Raw genomic sequence first — 13197 nt, forward strand, 5'->3', positions numbered from 1 at the left:
ATTAAAAAAAGCTTATAATACAAGAAAAACGATCCAATAAGTATATACAATATATACAGTCAAGAATTACATTAACGATGTCTAGTCCATTAACATTTGACAGATTCAGATAAAAACTTCATTGGTATATAACAATGTCCAGTCCAGTAACATATGATAAACTCAGACAAAAATTTTCACTACTTATCCTATTTAAAACAAGTAGTTCTTTTTTAAAAGTAGATTCAAAAGTTGACCTTTTTATCTTATCATATTCATATTCTCTTTTTTCTTTTCATAAAAGTTCAATAATTTGCCGGGCGGTGGTGGCGCACGCCTTTAATCCCAGCACTCAGAAGGCAGAGCCAGGTGGATCTCTGTGAGTTCAAGGCCAGCCTGGGCTACCAAGTGAGCTCCAGGAAAGGCGCAAAGCTACACAGAGAAACCCTGTCTCGAAAAACCAAAAAAAAAAAAAAAAAAGTTCAATAATCTACCTTTTGTCCTTTTTATATCTTCCCCTTTTTCTTTTTAGTGTAGATTCAATGATCTACCCATTTATCCTATTATTCCTTTATCTTTCTTCTCAGAGTAGATCTACCTTATATCTATATTCTCTTTTTCCTTTTTCTAAAACAAAACCTCTGAATCTAATCTCCTTGTTCAGCTTTTTTCCTGACCATTAACAATTAACAACTTGTAACCAACCATCATAAACAATGACAATATCCATAACTCATTAAACAACCAAAAAATACCCACCCCACCTCTTGGGAATATGGGCATAATTTTCTTGAAATTACTTCCTGCTTTCTGGGGGTGAAGACATCTTTAGGGAATCCTGAAAAGAAATTTTTGGGTTAATTGTAAAGTCTTGTATCATTTGTCCAGTCTCTGCATAATGAGAAAGTGCAGGGTTTGTTTCAAGTCCTTGTTCAAGTCGTCTGTCAGGCTGGATCATCTCAGCTAGCCATCTCAAACTTGTCCTGAGTAGTTTTTAGTCCAAAGTCGATCTTTTGGTGGTGTTAATCAGCTTAATGGTTTTATCATAGTCCATGTGGAATCGTCATTGTGGGCTCCTGTCATCTTTTTGAAGATTTCAAAGTTACTGTTAGGCGTGATCATGGTTTCCTAAAGAATTTTGTGTGTGTGTGTGTGCCTCCTCTGTGGTTTGGCACAATCACAGTCTGATTAATGCCTATCTCTCAGAACCATGATTGTTCTTCCCTAGAAGAGAATATCTTCACAGCAATTTCTCCCCACCATTTGTCTTGCCAAACTTTTCCTAACTGACCTTTGCTGATGCTTTCTTGTAACATGGTGGTCCTGGCAATTCTTCTCTGAACCAGCAGCAGTAAACCCTTCGTCCCAGGTAGCAGTATCACTGTAGTCACCAACAGAATGAGAAGAAGCCAGCAACTCAGAGCAGTAGCCACTGCCTGCATGGTCCCACCACCATTTGTGGCTTGGTCCTGGCCAAAGCTTCTCCTAGGTTGGCCTCAAACTCGGGATCCTCCTGCCTCTTTCAGCAAATCCTATTTTATTTGTACTGAAATGTGATTTTATTTGTATGTTAATAAATAAAGTTGCCTGGGGGTCAGAGCTAATAGCAAGCCATAGCAGAAGCTGGGTGGTGGTGGGCACGCCTTTAATCCCAGCACTTGGGAGGCAGAGCTAGGCGGATCTCTGCGTATTCAAGGAAGGATACAGCCAGCATGGAGACACACACCTTTAATCTCAATACCAACCAAAGAAGACCTGGAGGTCTGTATAGACAGGCAGTGACAAGGAGGCCATGTGGTTGGGTTTACAACCAATGAGAAGGCAGAACAGAAAGTCAATAAAAAGGACAGTAGGCCTCTTGCTGAGGGGAAAAACAGCAGTGGCAGCTAAGGGTAAGAAAGGTGGTTTTAAGTTTTAGTTCTTAGCTATTGCTCTGACCTCTTGGGCTTTTAACTCTGCAATTGGCTCTGTGTTTCTTACTTAATAAGACTGTTCATCTACACATATCAACAAAAGTGATTGTTTGTAAACTATAATTTAGATAAAATTAAGGAGTTTGTCTTATATTTGTGCAAATATCTGACTGAATTAAACGCAGCTGGAGTCTCACATACACTCCAGTATTTCACTTGTATAGGTCATGGTGACTGAAAATCACAAAGAGAATCTGGGCTCAGAACTATGTGACTGGGAAGCAGAACAGTCTTACATTTTTAATTTATTTACATGTGTGAGGGTGTGCATGAATATGTGTGTGTTTATGCTCATGTGTGTGTTCATGTGTGTGTGGAGGCCAATGGTCAACCTTGGATGCCATTCCCAGGTGTGGTTCACCTTGTTTTGGGTGATCCTGCCTCCTCTCCTCCCAGTGCTGAGATTACTAGTGCATCATGCCCATCATGCCCAGGTTTTGCAGTGGGTTCTGGGAACTGAACTCAGTACTGTACTACCTGAGCTATCTCTCCAGACCAGAATATCTTAGTGGTCCTCTAAATATGTTAGGCATTCTTTTATCAAACTCTCAAGTTTCATGACAGAGCTTTTAGAGAAACATGTTACTATGTAAAATCTGATACTATTTCAGATTTCTTATGCAAGTACATTAAAATCCATTGGTTCACCAGATAGTTTGAATGACTTGTTTTACTCATGCTTGATTTCATAATACTAATCTCTCATCATTTATAAAATATTGGTTCACTGAGCTCTGCAAGTTGCAGATGATACATTTAATACAGTATTAAAAATAAAGTTTGTTAGCATAATATCACTTCTGGTAAGTCTTTTTTTTAAAGGCATGTGCCACCACCGCCCAGCATTTTTTTTTAAAGATTTATTTATTATGTATACAGTGTTCTGCCTACACACCAGATCTAATTATAGATGGTTGTGAGCCATCATGTGGTTGATGGGAATTGAACTCATGATCTCTGGAAGAGCAGCCAGTGCTCTTAACCTCTGAGCCATCTCTCCAGTCCTCTGGTGAGTCTTTAAGTGTTGAGGTAGTCAAGCTCATGGCAAGATACACATTTTCCAAAATGCTTTTCTTCTCACGGCCTTGTCGCCAGCAGGAAATCCTGCTAGCTGTTTTCCTTTAAGTGAGAGTCTGACTTTGTTCATTTTTGTGAAGCTGTATGCCAAAATACCCACGTCTGAATGCTCACAATTATGGTGCCCAGCAGTTTACAGATGTGGCTCACACTCCATCACAGGACTACTTTTGCTGGACAATGCTCTATGCATTTTCTCCATTTTGAAGCACAGATTATTAAGTCATAATCATTCAACAGTGAAGACTTGACTGAACATAGCATTTTTCTGTTTCATCAAGGACTTTCTTGAATAAACTGGCATCTTTTCATGTGAGCACCGAGTGGTGAAAAATACAGTAGTTATGGTGGGGCTGATGCATTCTATTCTATTCTATGACCTTGTTGAAGATGTGTCTATGCCCTTATCCTGGGGTTCTCCTCCCACATACATCCCTATAATTGGAAGGTTTGGTCTTGTCATTGTGCCCCACATTTCCCACGTGTTCATTTCCTGTTGTCTTCAAATTGTTCATCTTCTTTGCTTACTCCTCTAGAGCCTCCTCTTTATCTTCGAGTCCTCATAGTCTACCTTTTGCTTGATTCATTCTATTTGTAAGGCTTTTTTTCTTGAGTTTTCTCGTTGGTTTACTGGGTTTTCAATTCCATTTTAATTTCCGCTTGAATCTTTAATGTTTCTATCTCTTTACTGAATTCTGTTTTCAACTCCTGGATTGTCTTTGTCATTTCCATCAGCCTTATGTTTATATTTTCTTGGGCATCACTCAGAAATTTACTCTCTATATGTTCCTTCTCTATAATTCACTGCTTTGTTTCTTTGTGCCTTCTCCAAACTTTTCTTTGAATCCTTTGATGAAACTCACGATTGTTCTTTTATATTCTGTGTTCTGGAGTTAATCCATGTCATTCTCACTGGTGAACACTTCTGTAATCTGGCAGATTTTGGAGGACAGATACTGCCTTGATCGTCCATGTTATTTGTATTTTTGTGATGAGATCTGGACATCTGGACTTCTTTTGTTAGTTCTGTGTCTGATATGGACAGAATAGGCTGATGCAGCAGAATCCAGGATGTTGTGAGCTGGGTTCAGGCTAAGGGTTAGATATGGCTTGGGTGGAATGGAGTCAGATGAACATAGGGGGTGGGGCTATCATGGAAGATGTGTGTCCCAGCCGAGGCTTGGGGTTTGGAGATCTGGAGATGTGGGGAGGTACAGGTTTGGAAGGGAGGATGAGGTAGATTTGCCCAGTCAGACTGGTGCAAGATGTGCAGGACCTGGCTGGGCAGAGAAGTTCAAATATGGTGCCTGAGGGACCTGTAGATTGGAGGTGGGTGGGGCATGTCCTGACAAGTTGGGGGCTACACAGGCAGGAGTAGCCAGACTAGACCAGGTTCCAGGATGTGGAACCCAGACTAGATGTTTGGGGTTGATGAGCATGCACAGAAGGGAGTAGACTCACTGGGTTTGATCCTTGAAAAGGTTTCACATGCTGTGTTCTGATTTGTGTGTGAGGTCCACAGGATACATTTTGACAACCACTGACTGAAATGAACACTACCAATACAGTTCATTTCCTTTCCTGCAATATACATTTGTTAAAACTCCTTCAGCCACTTGAAAAAACAAATTAACAAATAAAAAACTTCCCCAAACAAACCACCCCAAATTACTTTAACATTCACATAAAAACCAAATACTAAGAAACTTAAGAGCAATGGCTATTTCTTGCTTTTATATCAAAGCCTTAAATTTCCAAATGAAGTATTAATTTCTTTTTGTAAAATAAAACTTTAAAACAATTTAAAAACACAAGTGACATGAAAAACCTGTAAAAAGAGCAACAAGGAAGGGATATTTGGCCTGCCATACAGTCTGACTCCATTTACTACACTGTTGGTATGTAGCCTTTATTATTTGGAAGTATGTTCCATCTATTCCTAAAAGTCTCCAGGACTTTTCCAATTAAGGCATGCTGAATTTTGTTCAATGCCTTTTCAGCATCAATCTAGATGACTGTGCTGGCTAATTTTATGTCAACTTGACACAGGCTGGAGTCATCTGACAGGAGAGAGCCTCAATAGAGAAAATACCTCCAAAAGATTGAGCTGTAGACAAACCTGTCAGGCATTTTCTTAACTAGTGGGGGAGGGTCCAGGCCATTGTGTGTGGAGTCATCCCTTGGCAGGTGGTCCTGGGTTCTATAAGAAAGCAGGCTGAGCAAGCCAGGGGGAGCAAGTCAGTAAGCAGCTCCCCTCTATGACCTCTGCATCAGCTTGGCCTCCAAGTTCCTGTCCTGACTTCCTTCAGTGATGGGCTATGATGTTGAAGCATAAGCTAAATAAACCCTTTTCTCCTCATTTTGCTTTTAGTCATGCCATTTCAGCAACAAAAACCCTAACTAAGATGGTTATGTGGTTTCTGTCCTTAAGTCTATTCATAATGGTCTGTTACATTGATTGATTTGCATATGTCGACTCCACCTTGCCTTTCTGGGTTCCTATCTTGACTTGCTCACAGTGATAGGTTGTAACCTGGAACTGTGAGCTAAATTAAACCCTTTCTCCCCTAGCTGTTTTTGTCAGGGTATTTTATCTCAGGAACAGGAACACGAATCAAGACAACAGCTTAAAGGAGAACAAACTCTCTTTGGCTCACGGCTCTGATGGTTCAGTCCTTCATGGTAGAGAACATGTATTGGAGCTTTTATATCACAGTGACAGAAGGCAGATCAAAGGGAATACAGGAAGGGGCCAAGCAAGACAAGATTTAGCCCAAAGAAATGCTCCTAGTGATTTACTTCCTCCAACCAGGCCCAACCTTATACCTTTTTACCAACTCCAAATAATGCCATCTTATTAATACACAGAGGGTCAATCCATTCATTAGCCCATAGCTTTCAAGATCTGTCTCTGGCCATGCCTATAAAGACATAACCAAAAGTGTGCTACTCTAATCTTCTAGGCCATCCAAGTTGACAGTCAAGACATCACAATATGAGTAACCATTTCTGGACAGTAGCCATTCTAAGCATTGTTCTAACATTCTACACACACACACACACACACACACACACACACACACACAACACAACACAAAACATACCATACTCTAAGAAAATTAAAACCATTTAAATAGATATAGTTTAATGTTATAGAGCTTAATTATTTTCCTTTCTGTATTTTTATTTTCTTTATCAATCAAGAGATAATAAAGTTATGTAAATGAGCATTCTTTTTAATAATCTTTATGATCTATTATTATGAATAATTTAAAAAGTCCTCACAAAACAATGTATGGATATGTTGTCCTTAGATATTTCCATTAAAAACATAGTATGAAATTTTAGCTTCAGCCTTAAGCATTACCTGATCTGGATATACTGTAGGTTTGTGTGGGATGTGTGTGAGCACGTGGGGCTAAAGGTAAACTTTGGGTGTCATTCCTCAGGAGCTATCCCTCTTGAAGATTTATATATAAGATAAGTAATGAAAATGTTTTGGTCTGAGTTTATCAGATGTTACTGGACTGGACATTGTTAATATATATAATGGAGTTTTTATCTGAATCTGTCAAATGTTAATGGACTAGACATCGTTAATGTAATCTTGACTGTGTATATTGTATATACTTACTGGATGTAATTTTTCTTGTATTAGTTATAAGCTTTTTTAAATTTTAGACAAAAAGAGAGGAAATGTGGTATTGTATTCCCCCAAATATTGTGCATGCTAATAAACTTTTCTGGGGTCAGAGACAGAGCAGCCACAATATTAAACATAAAGAATAGGCAGTGGTAGCACACGCCTTTTATCCTAGCATTCCAGAGGCAGAAATCCATGTGTTCAAGGATACAGCCAAGCATGGTGACTCAGGCCTTTAATCCCAGAAAGCGAGCTTTTAATCCCAGGGAGTGGTGGTAGAAAGCAGAAAGATATATAGGGCATGGAGACCAGAAACTAGAAGCATTTGGCTGGTTAAGCATTCAGGCTTTTGAGCAGCAATTCAGCTGAGACCCATTCTGGATGAGGACTCACAGGCCTCCAGTCTGAGGAGACAAGACCAGCTGAGGATCCGGTGAGGTGAGGTAGCTGTGGCTTGTTCTGTCTCTCTGATCTACCAGCATTGACCCCAATAACTGGCCTCGGGTTTGATTTTATTAATAAGAACTTTTAAGATTCATGCTACATCTTTATGTGTATGAATGTTTGCTTGCAAGTATGCATGTGCACATGTATGTGCCTGGTGCCCACAGAGGTCAAAGAAAGCATTAGATCCCCTGGTACTAGAGTTACAGGTGGCTGTGATATGCCATACAGGAGCTATGAATCAAACCTAGTTCTTCTGCAAGAGCAACAAGTGTTCTTATCCCCTGGGCCATCTCTCCATCCCATCTCCTCTGTTTAGATGGAATCTCTGATTGGATTGAAGCTCAACAGATAGCCCAGCTGGCTGTGTATTGAGCCTGAGAGGTCCTCCCGTCTATGCATCCTCAGTGCTGGGATTACAGTATGGGCCACCATGCTTGGCTTTTTACCTGGTTGGGGAGCTCAAACTCAGGTCTTCTTGCTCACACAGAGAGTACTTTTCCAATGGAGCCAGCTCCCCAGCTCAGTACTGTGTTTGAACTTTTCATTAAGTTTGTTAGGGAGTTCCCAGGATCCCGACAGACCTTTCAAGTACAGCTGATCCTGCCTAAGAATGACATCTCCCCAAACCACAATTTTCTCTGATAAAAGGTCACTATGTGATCCCCAATGTGCCAAGCTCATTTATCACTGTCACAGCACATGGGTGGGCTGATGGGTCAGGATTTCACAAGCTAATGGCTGGCCCCTGGAATACTGCTGTCTCAATATCCTGCTTTTCCCTCACAGGGACTGCTCCCACATTCTCTAGCCATGGGGTTTATTCCCCCAAAGAAGTATCCAAATAGGCAAAGAACAAAGCTGCAGGGTCTCCCGAGCAGTTCCTGTTGGCTCTTTGGACTAATTCTACTTTCTAAGGCAAAGCATTTGAGTTCCCAGGTACACCCCAAAATATCATTTTCCTTAAAGCTGTGGGAACAGCTTTAAGACTTTTCAGCAGTTACCTAAGTGGCAACAAGACCTTGGAGTTGAGTTCCACATGACAAAGTACATTTCCAGATCAATCAATACAGGACTTATTGACCACTCCAATGGTAGCTTTATCCTGTGAATGACAGCAGAAGTCAAATTACCAAGGCATACTTATCACTCACCCATAATGCGAGGAAAATCATTTTAAGTTACAGTTTGGACAGGCACATATATTTAATAAGCAGAATTTAGTTGGCAAATGTTTTCAAAGAATTAACATACCAATACATCTGGACTTCAAAATGCACATGTAAATAAGGACCTCTTATATTTGTTTTTTGTTTGTTTGTTTTTTATTAAGAGATTTTCTTTTCATTTTCCATACCAACCACAGATTCCCCTGTTCTCCCTCCTCCCAACCCCCAGTCTTCCCCTCCAACTCACCCCCCATTCCCACCTCCTCCAAGGCAAGGTCTCCCATGGGGAGTCAGCAGAGCCTGGTACATTCGAGGACCTCTTATATTTGAATGCTAGTTGATTTCCTAGGGAAAGACATGCAGGCATTACACAAGAATGTTGTAGGGAACAAGAGATCAGCTCAGTTCCATCAGCTCTGAATTAATAGTTCTTTCTCTGTTGGACAAATCATGAAATATCGATTCCGAAGGCTATATGGCAATGAAACCCTTCTGCACAAAAGCTGACAAGAATTTTCCCTAGAAAAGATGTGCTTTTTTCTAATTTAGAAAACAAGATAGTTGTATTTTTATTATAAATAATAACTTTAAAATGAAATTGTTCCCTTAATCAACATTTTCCTAGAGAGGGAAAGTTTTATGTTACCACAGTACCATACCAGTGCACATACCAGCGTAACACTGGACCAGTAGGAAAACATTCTTTCATAAAGTGGGGATGGCATCTCAACTTCATAAAGTACTTATAGAAAATAAATGAGATAAGCTGTGAAGAAAATTGTAATGCTCCCTCAAGAAACTGTGATGTCAAAATGATACATTCAAATGTCAGTCAAGACCATTTCTGACAAGAAATAGTAATTTCCCTCACTCTAGAGGACTATGCTTTTCCTCAGAAAGACATGTAGGAAGTTTACAAGAATTCCATATTAACCACTCTTCTGTTCCACATAGTAATATCTTTGAGTGGCTGCAGTTGTATCTGTTCTGTGACCACTGTTAATAGTAATAAGCAAATAACCTAATCAGTTATAACCCCAGTGGGGGATGTTGGGAATAGAGGTCAGATGTAGAGTGTGTGCCTCACATGTGCAGTGACAGCTTTAAACATGTTTACCAATTCATGCTTAGTAATAAAAACAAACTCTAAAACAAGAAGAATAAGTATTGCTAAAATAGTCTTCCATCTCAGCATCTCCAATTAACCTTGCCAGTGTGGACATTCCTTCCTCTGTGTCTGTCTTCTAGAAAATGCAAACATCACATACTTGAAGAAGCTAACCTTTCCCATCCTGGACTCTGTTGTGGGTGCGCCCTGACTGGCCCAGTACTAGTCAAAGGCTCTGTCTCTCCTATGGGTGTGGGCAGAAGCAGAACCCAGAGGTCCAGGTTGGCAGTTGTCTTTTAAAAAGATAAGTGATCTGAAGACCACACATTGTAGGGACCAGAAAAATACATTTTTATTAAACTTTAAATATTGTCATTACTTCCACTATTTCAGAGATAATTCTGCTTAAACATAATCAAGAATAACCCATCAGTTGGTCAGTATTTTATTACTTTGCAAGAATACAACCAGAGATAAATAACACCTTTTTCTCAGGCCCTGGCCCCAGTTCTAAGTTTATAAGAGATTCTCGAGTTTACTGTCACCCCTTAACTAAGAGGAGGAGTTGTCCAGACTAAAAATGCCCAGATCAAGCGCTACTCAAAGAAAGGCACCTTATTCTGGTGGAGTCAAGGGTGCAGCGGCTGACGGGAAGCACTCTCATGCTTTCCTGATGCCATACTGCTATTTCAGACCATGAAAATATGTTTTTAAATTTCCCTTTTTATGAGACTCCAAGTCAAAAGCTGACTGTCCATTGCCATGGAGACAGTTCTATTTAAGGCATTCTATTAGTCCTTTCCTCACAGAAGACAGAAAAATGGTCAATAGAAAAGCATCCCTCCCCACAGTTTTGAATTAAGTAACTGCAATTGCTTCTCTAGCAGCCAACACCTGAGCATCTGGAGGTGTGATAGGGAACCATGTAATGAGCTTCCTCTTTCCTAAGATTAACAACAGCCTCAAGTTTAGCACTAGAGACAACACAAGGAAAACACCCATTACCACAAAATTAGAATCAACCAAACAGAATAAAATCAGTTGTGACTGCCACTGTAGATAAAACTGTGATTGACTGAATCAATCTGTGCTTTGAAAGAGGTAGGTTCCACTTAGTGACATGTGCATGCATGTGTGCATGAGCATGTGTGTGTATATGTATGTGTGTGTGCACATGCGTGTAAGATAAAGCTGTGTATCCTGGGGCTGTTCTTCATTTATAGACTTCCTAAAGTCACCATCTGATACTTACACAAGGCAAGTAAATGACTATAAATGAAAACATACCTATAGCATATATAAACAATCCTCTCTAAGGAGTCAAAACAATGAAACAAATACATCAATCCTTGGTCTTTCTTTAGGAAATGTGTCCTAGTTCTCTTTGAGGGAAAAATTACTTTTGTTGTGAGAGTTTAAATGCCAGTCTTTGGACTCAGCAGGTAAGAGCACTTGCTGCTCTTGTAGAGGAACCAGGATTGATTCCAAGCACTGACATGGTGGTTCACAACTCCAGTTCCAGAAGATCTGACTCCCACTTCTGGACTCCTCCAGCAGGCACTGCCCACACGTGGTGCACATATATGCATGCAGGCAGAACACTCACACACTGGTCTCGATTATTGTCCATATGCTTCTATATCTAGGGTCATTTTAGAATCCCCTCATGTTAATACTTCAATCTTTCCAAAATGAACTTTTAAAAAGAAAAACATGGTTTCCGTGAGGTGGGGGTGGGGGGGCAGTCAATCATAGTAAATTAGAGAAGGTATTTGCTTTTGCTGAGACCTAAGTTACTTCCTACAACTTGTCATTAGTGGCCAGTGAAGTGCTGTAACAGCCGTACAGAAACCAAACCTTGAGTGGTGCTGAAGAACATGCATCCTATGGATTCACTGACTTCAAGAAGCAGGTCCTACTGCTAGGGACTGAAGAGGAACTTACTACCTGTATATAAATTTCTCTAAGAAATAACTGAAAGCCAATTATGCATTATTCATATTCCAGAAAAAGGCAAGCATCTGCCTCTTGTGAGCCTAATCCAGGTTTTTCATAGACTTCCATCTTTATCTTAAAACTCCTTCATCTTGAATTGATTGATCTCCAATAGACTGCACAGCATACCTTTGTTTTCAGGTTTTTATAGTTCTTGCCAAAGTTAATTATCCCTGAACAGTCAAGTGCATTAGATGACTATGAGGAAGAAGAGAGGGAAGTGGGCCCCAGGCCTCTGCTCTGGGAGTACAACATATTCCGCAATACCTCCCATAAAGACAGCAGTGAGCGAGGAGAGTAAAACAGAACCACCTAGACATTAGTGAATAATCAGTAAAGGAAGCAAGGTACAAATACATAAATTTAAAAGCCAGCAAGGAGTAAAATATTTTCCATTTCATATGGCTGCTTATGTATCATCAAGTTGTTTTTTTTTTTAAACCAATATATTGGTTAGTGAATATTTCACAAGAGTAAACAGACTAAGCACGATCACCCATGTTAACATATGGGTTGTGTGTACTCAAGTTCTATGTGGGCATCATGGCAAGAGCTTGTCAAAGTGCTTCCTCCAGACCTAAGTGCAGGGTTGTCATCTCTGCATTCAGTGAGAATTCTGACTAAATAGGCTTGAACTGTAAACACTGAATGGCTGTGCCACCGCTGAGTGTCAGTAGATTTCTACCATCACATCTGGATGCTCCTACATCTGTGACCCAGATAAACAGTACCATATTATAGTCACTGATCAAATGCTTAGTAATTCTAAAAACTCACCCTCATCACAAGTATTTGGAACACTCCTTAGAAGGATTACCTTCTAGTGAATATTCCCCCTCACTACGTCCCCCAGGCCAGCACTCATGCAGCCTGCATCAGATGCTTTCCTTGTCAGCTCTGGGGGATGGAGGCATTTTTCTTCCATGACACACTTCATGGGTGCTTTTGTCAATGTTGGTTAAGGAAGGTAGGCAGAGAACCAAGCCAAGATCAGAAAAAGACATACACTCCACACTATTTTATTGTGGCTAAAGTACTATGTTTGTGAGTATGAACTGAAGCCCAAAGTATTACCCAGGTCATTACAAAAAGTATGCAAACCTTCTTTTGTACTATAAAATGAGGGATATAACCATAAGCCTGAAGGGTTTTTGCAAGACCCAAAGGTACACTGCAAAATCACTGCTTAGGTAAAAATGATGGCCTTCTCGTTTTCTGTTCTTTTGGTACCTAGCAGGTAGAAGGATTTAATGTATGAAGGAATAAATAAATTAATGGAAGATACATAGTATTGAATGGTTTATAGATATTAAAAGACAATATTTCTTGTCTGAGAATGTGAGGACCATTTAAAAGAAATAGTATTTGACACAGAAACATACTGTTTTTAAAAAATCTACAGTTTTACAAAGAAAGTGTTTCTATTTACCTAAACATATATTTCCCCCATTTTAAAGAGTGCCAACTACTAAATAGGTTTCTAGCATAGTCAAATGAAATCAATATTTTACAGTAATTTCTTTTATGTATTATTGGGGTTTAAATCCAGAGCCTCAAACATGCTAGACATGTAATCTGCTACTGATTCATACCCTGGCTAAGCCAAAATAATTTCCAAATATCAACAACTTAGACTAGATAATATTTCAGAACCTATATCTTATAGCTACATTTAATATCGACGCTATTATATAGTACTAACATGATGTATTTAAATATAATATATACCAAACATAATGTATTTAAACAACAAACTCACACTATAAATACATAGGCTACAACACAACTGAGAATTCACCAATGTCAAGT

General features: G+C 39.6%; 1 protein-coding gene across 2 annotated transcripts in view; it reads right to left on the reverse strand.

Annotated features, from left to right (window-relative positions):
* The window catches only part of Sesn3 (sestrin 3), a 65247-nt gene that overhangs the window by 41267 nt on the left and 10783 nt on the right, over positions 1-13197 (reverse strand). The window contains exon 1 of one of the 2 annotated variants that reach the window (XM_037207760.1): positions 8121-8436. The exons of the other annotated variant lie outside the window; for it this stretch is intronic. The gene's annotated coding sequence lies outside the window, so the exon portion shown is untranslated. Of the gene's footprint in view, positions 1-8120; positions 8437-13197 lie in introns of those variants that run through there. 2 annotated transcript variants of the gene reach the window in all.

Source organism: Peromyscus leucopus, chromosome 7 (assembly GCF_004664715.2).
Source record: "Peromyscus leucopus breed LL Stock chromosome 7, UCI_PerLeu_2.1, whole genome shotgun sequence".
Taxonomy (NCBI): Eukaryota; Metazoa; Chordata; class Mammalia; order Rodentia; family Cricetidae; genus Peromyscus; species Peromyscus leucopus.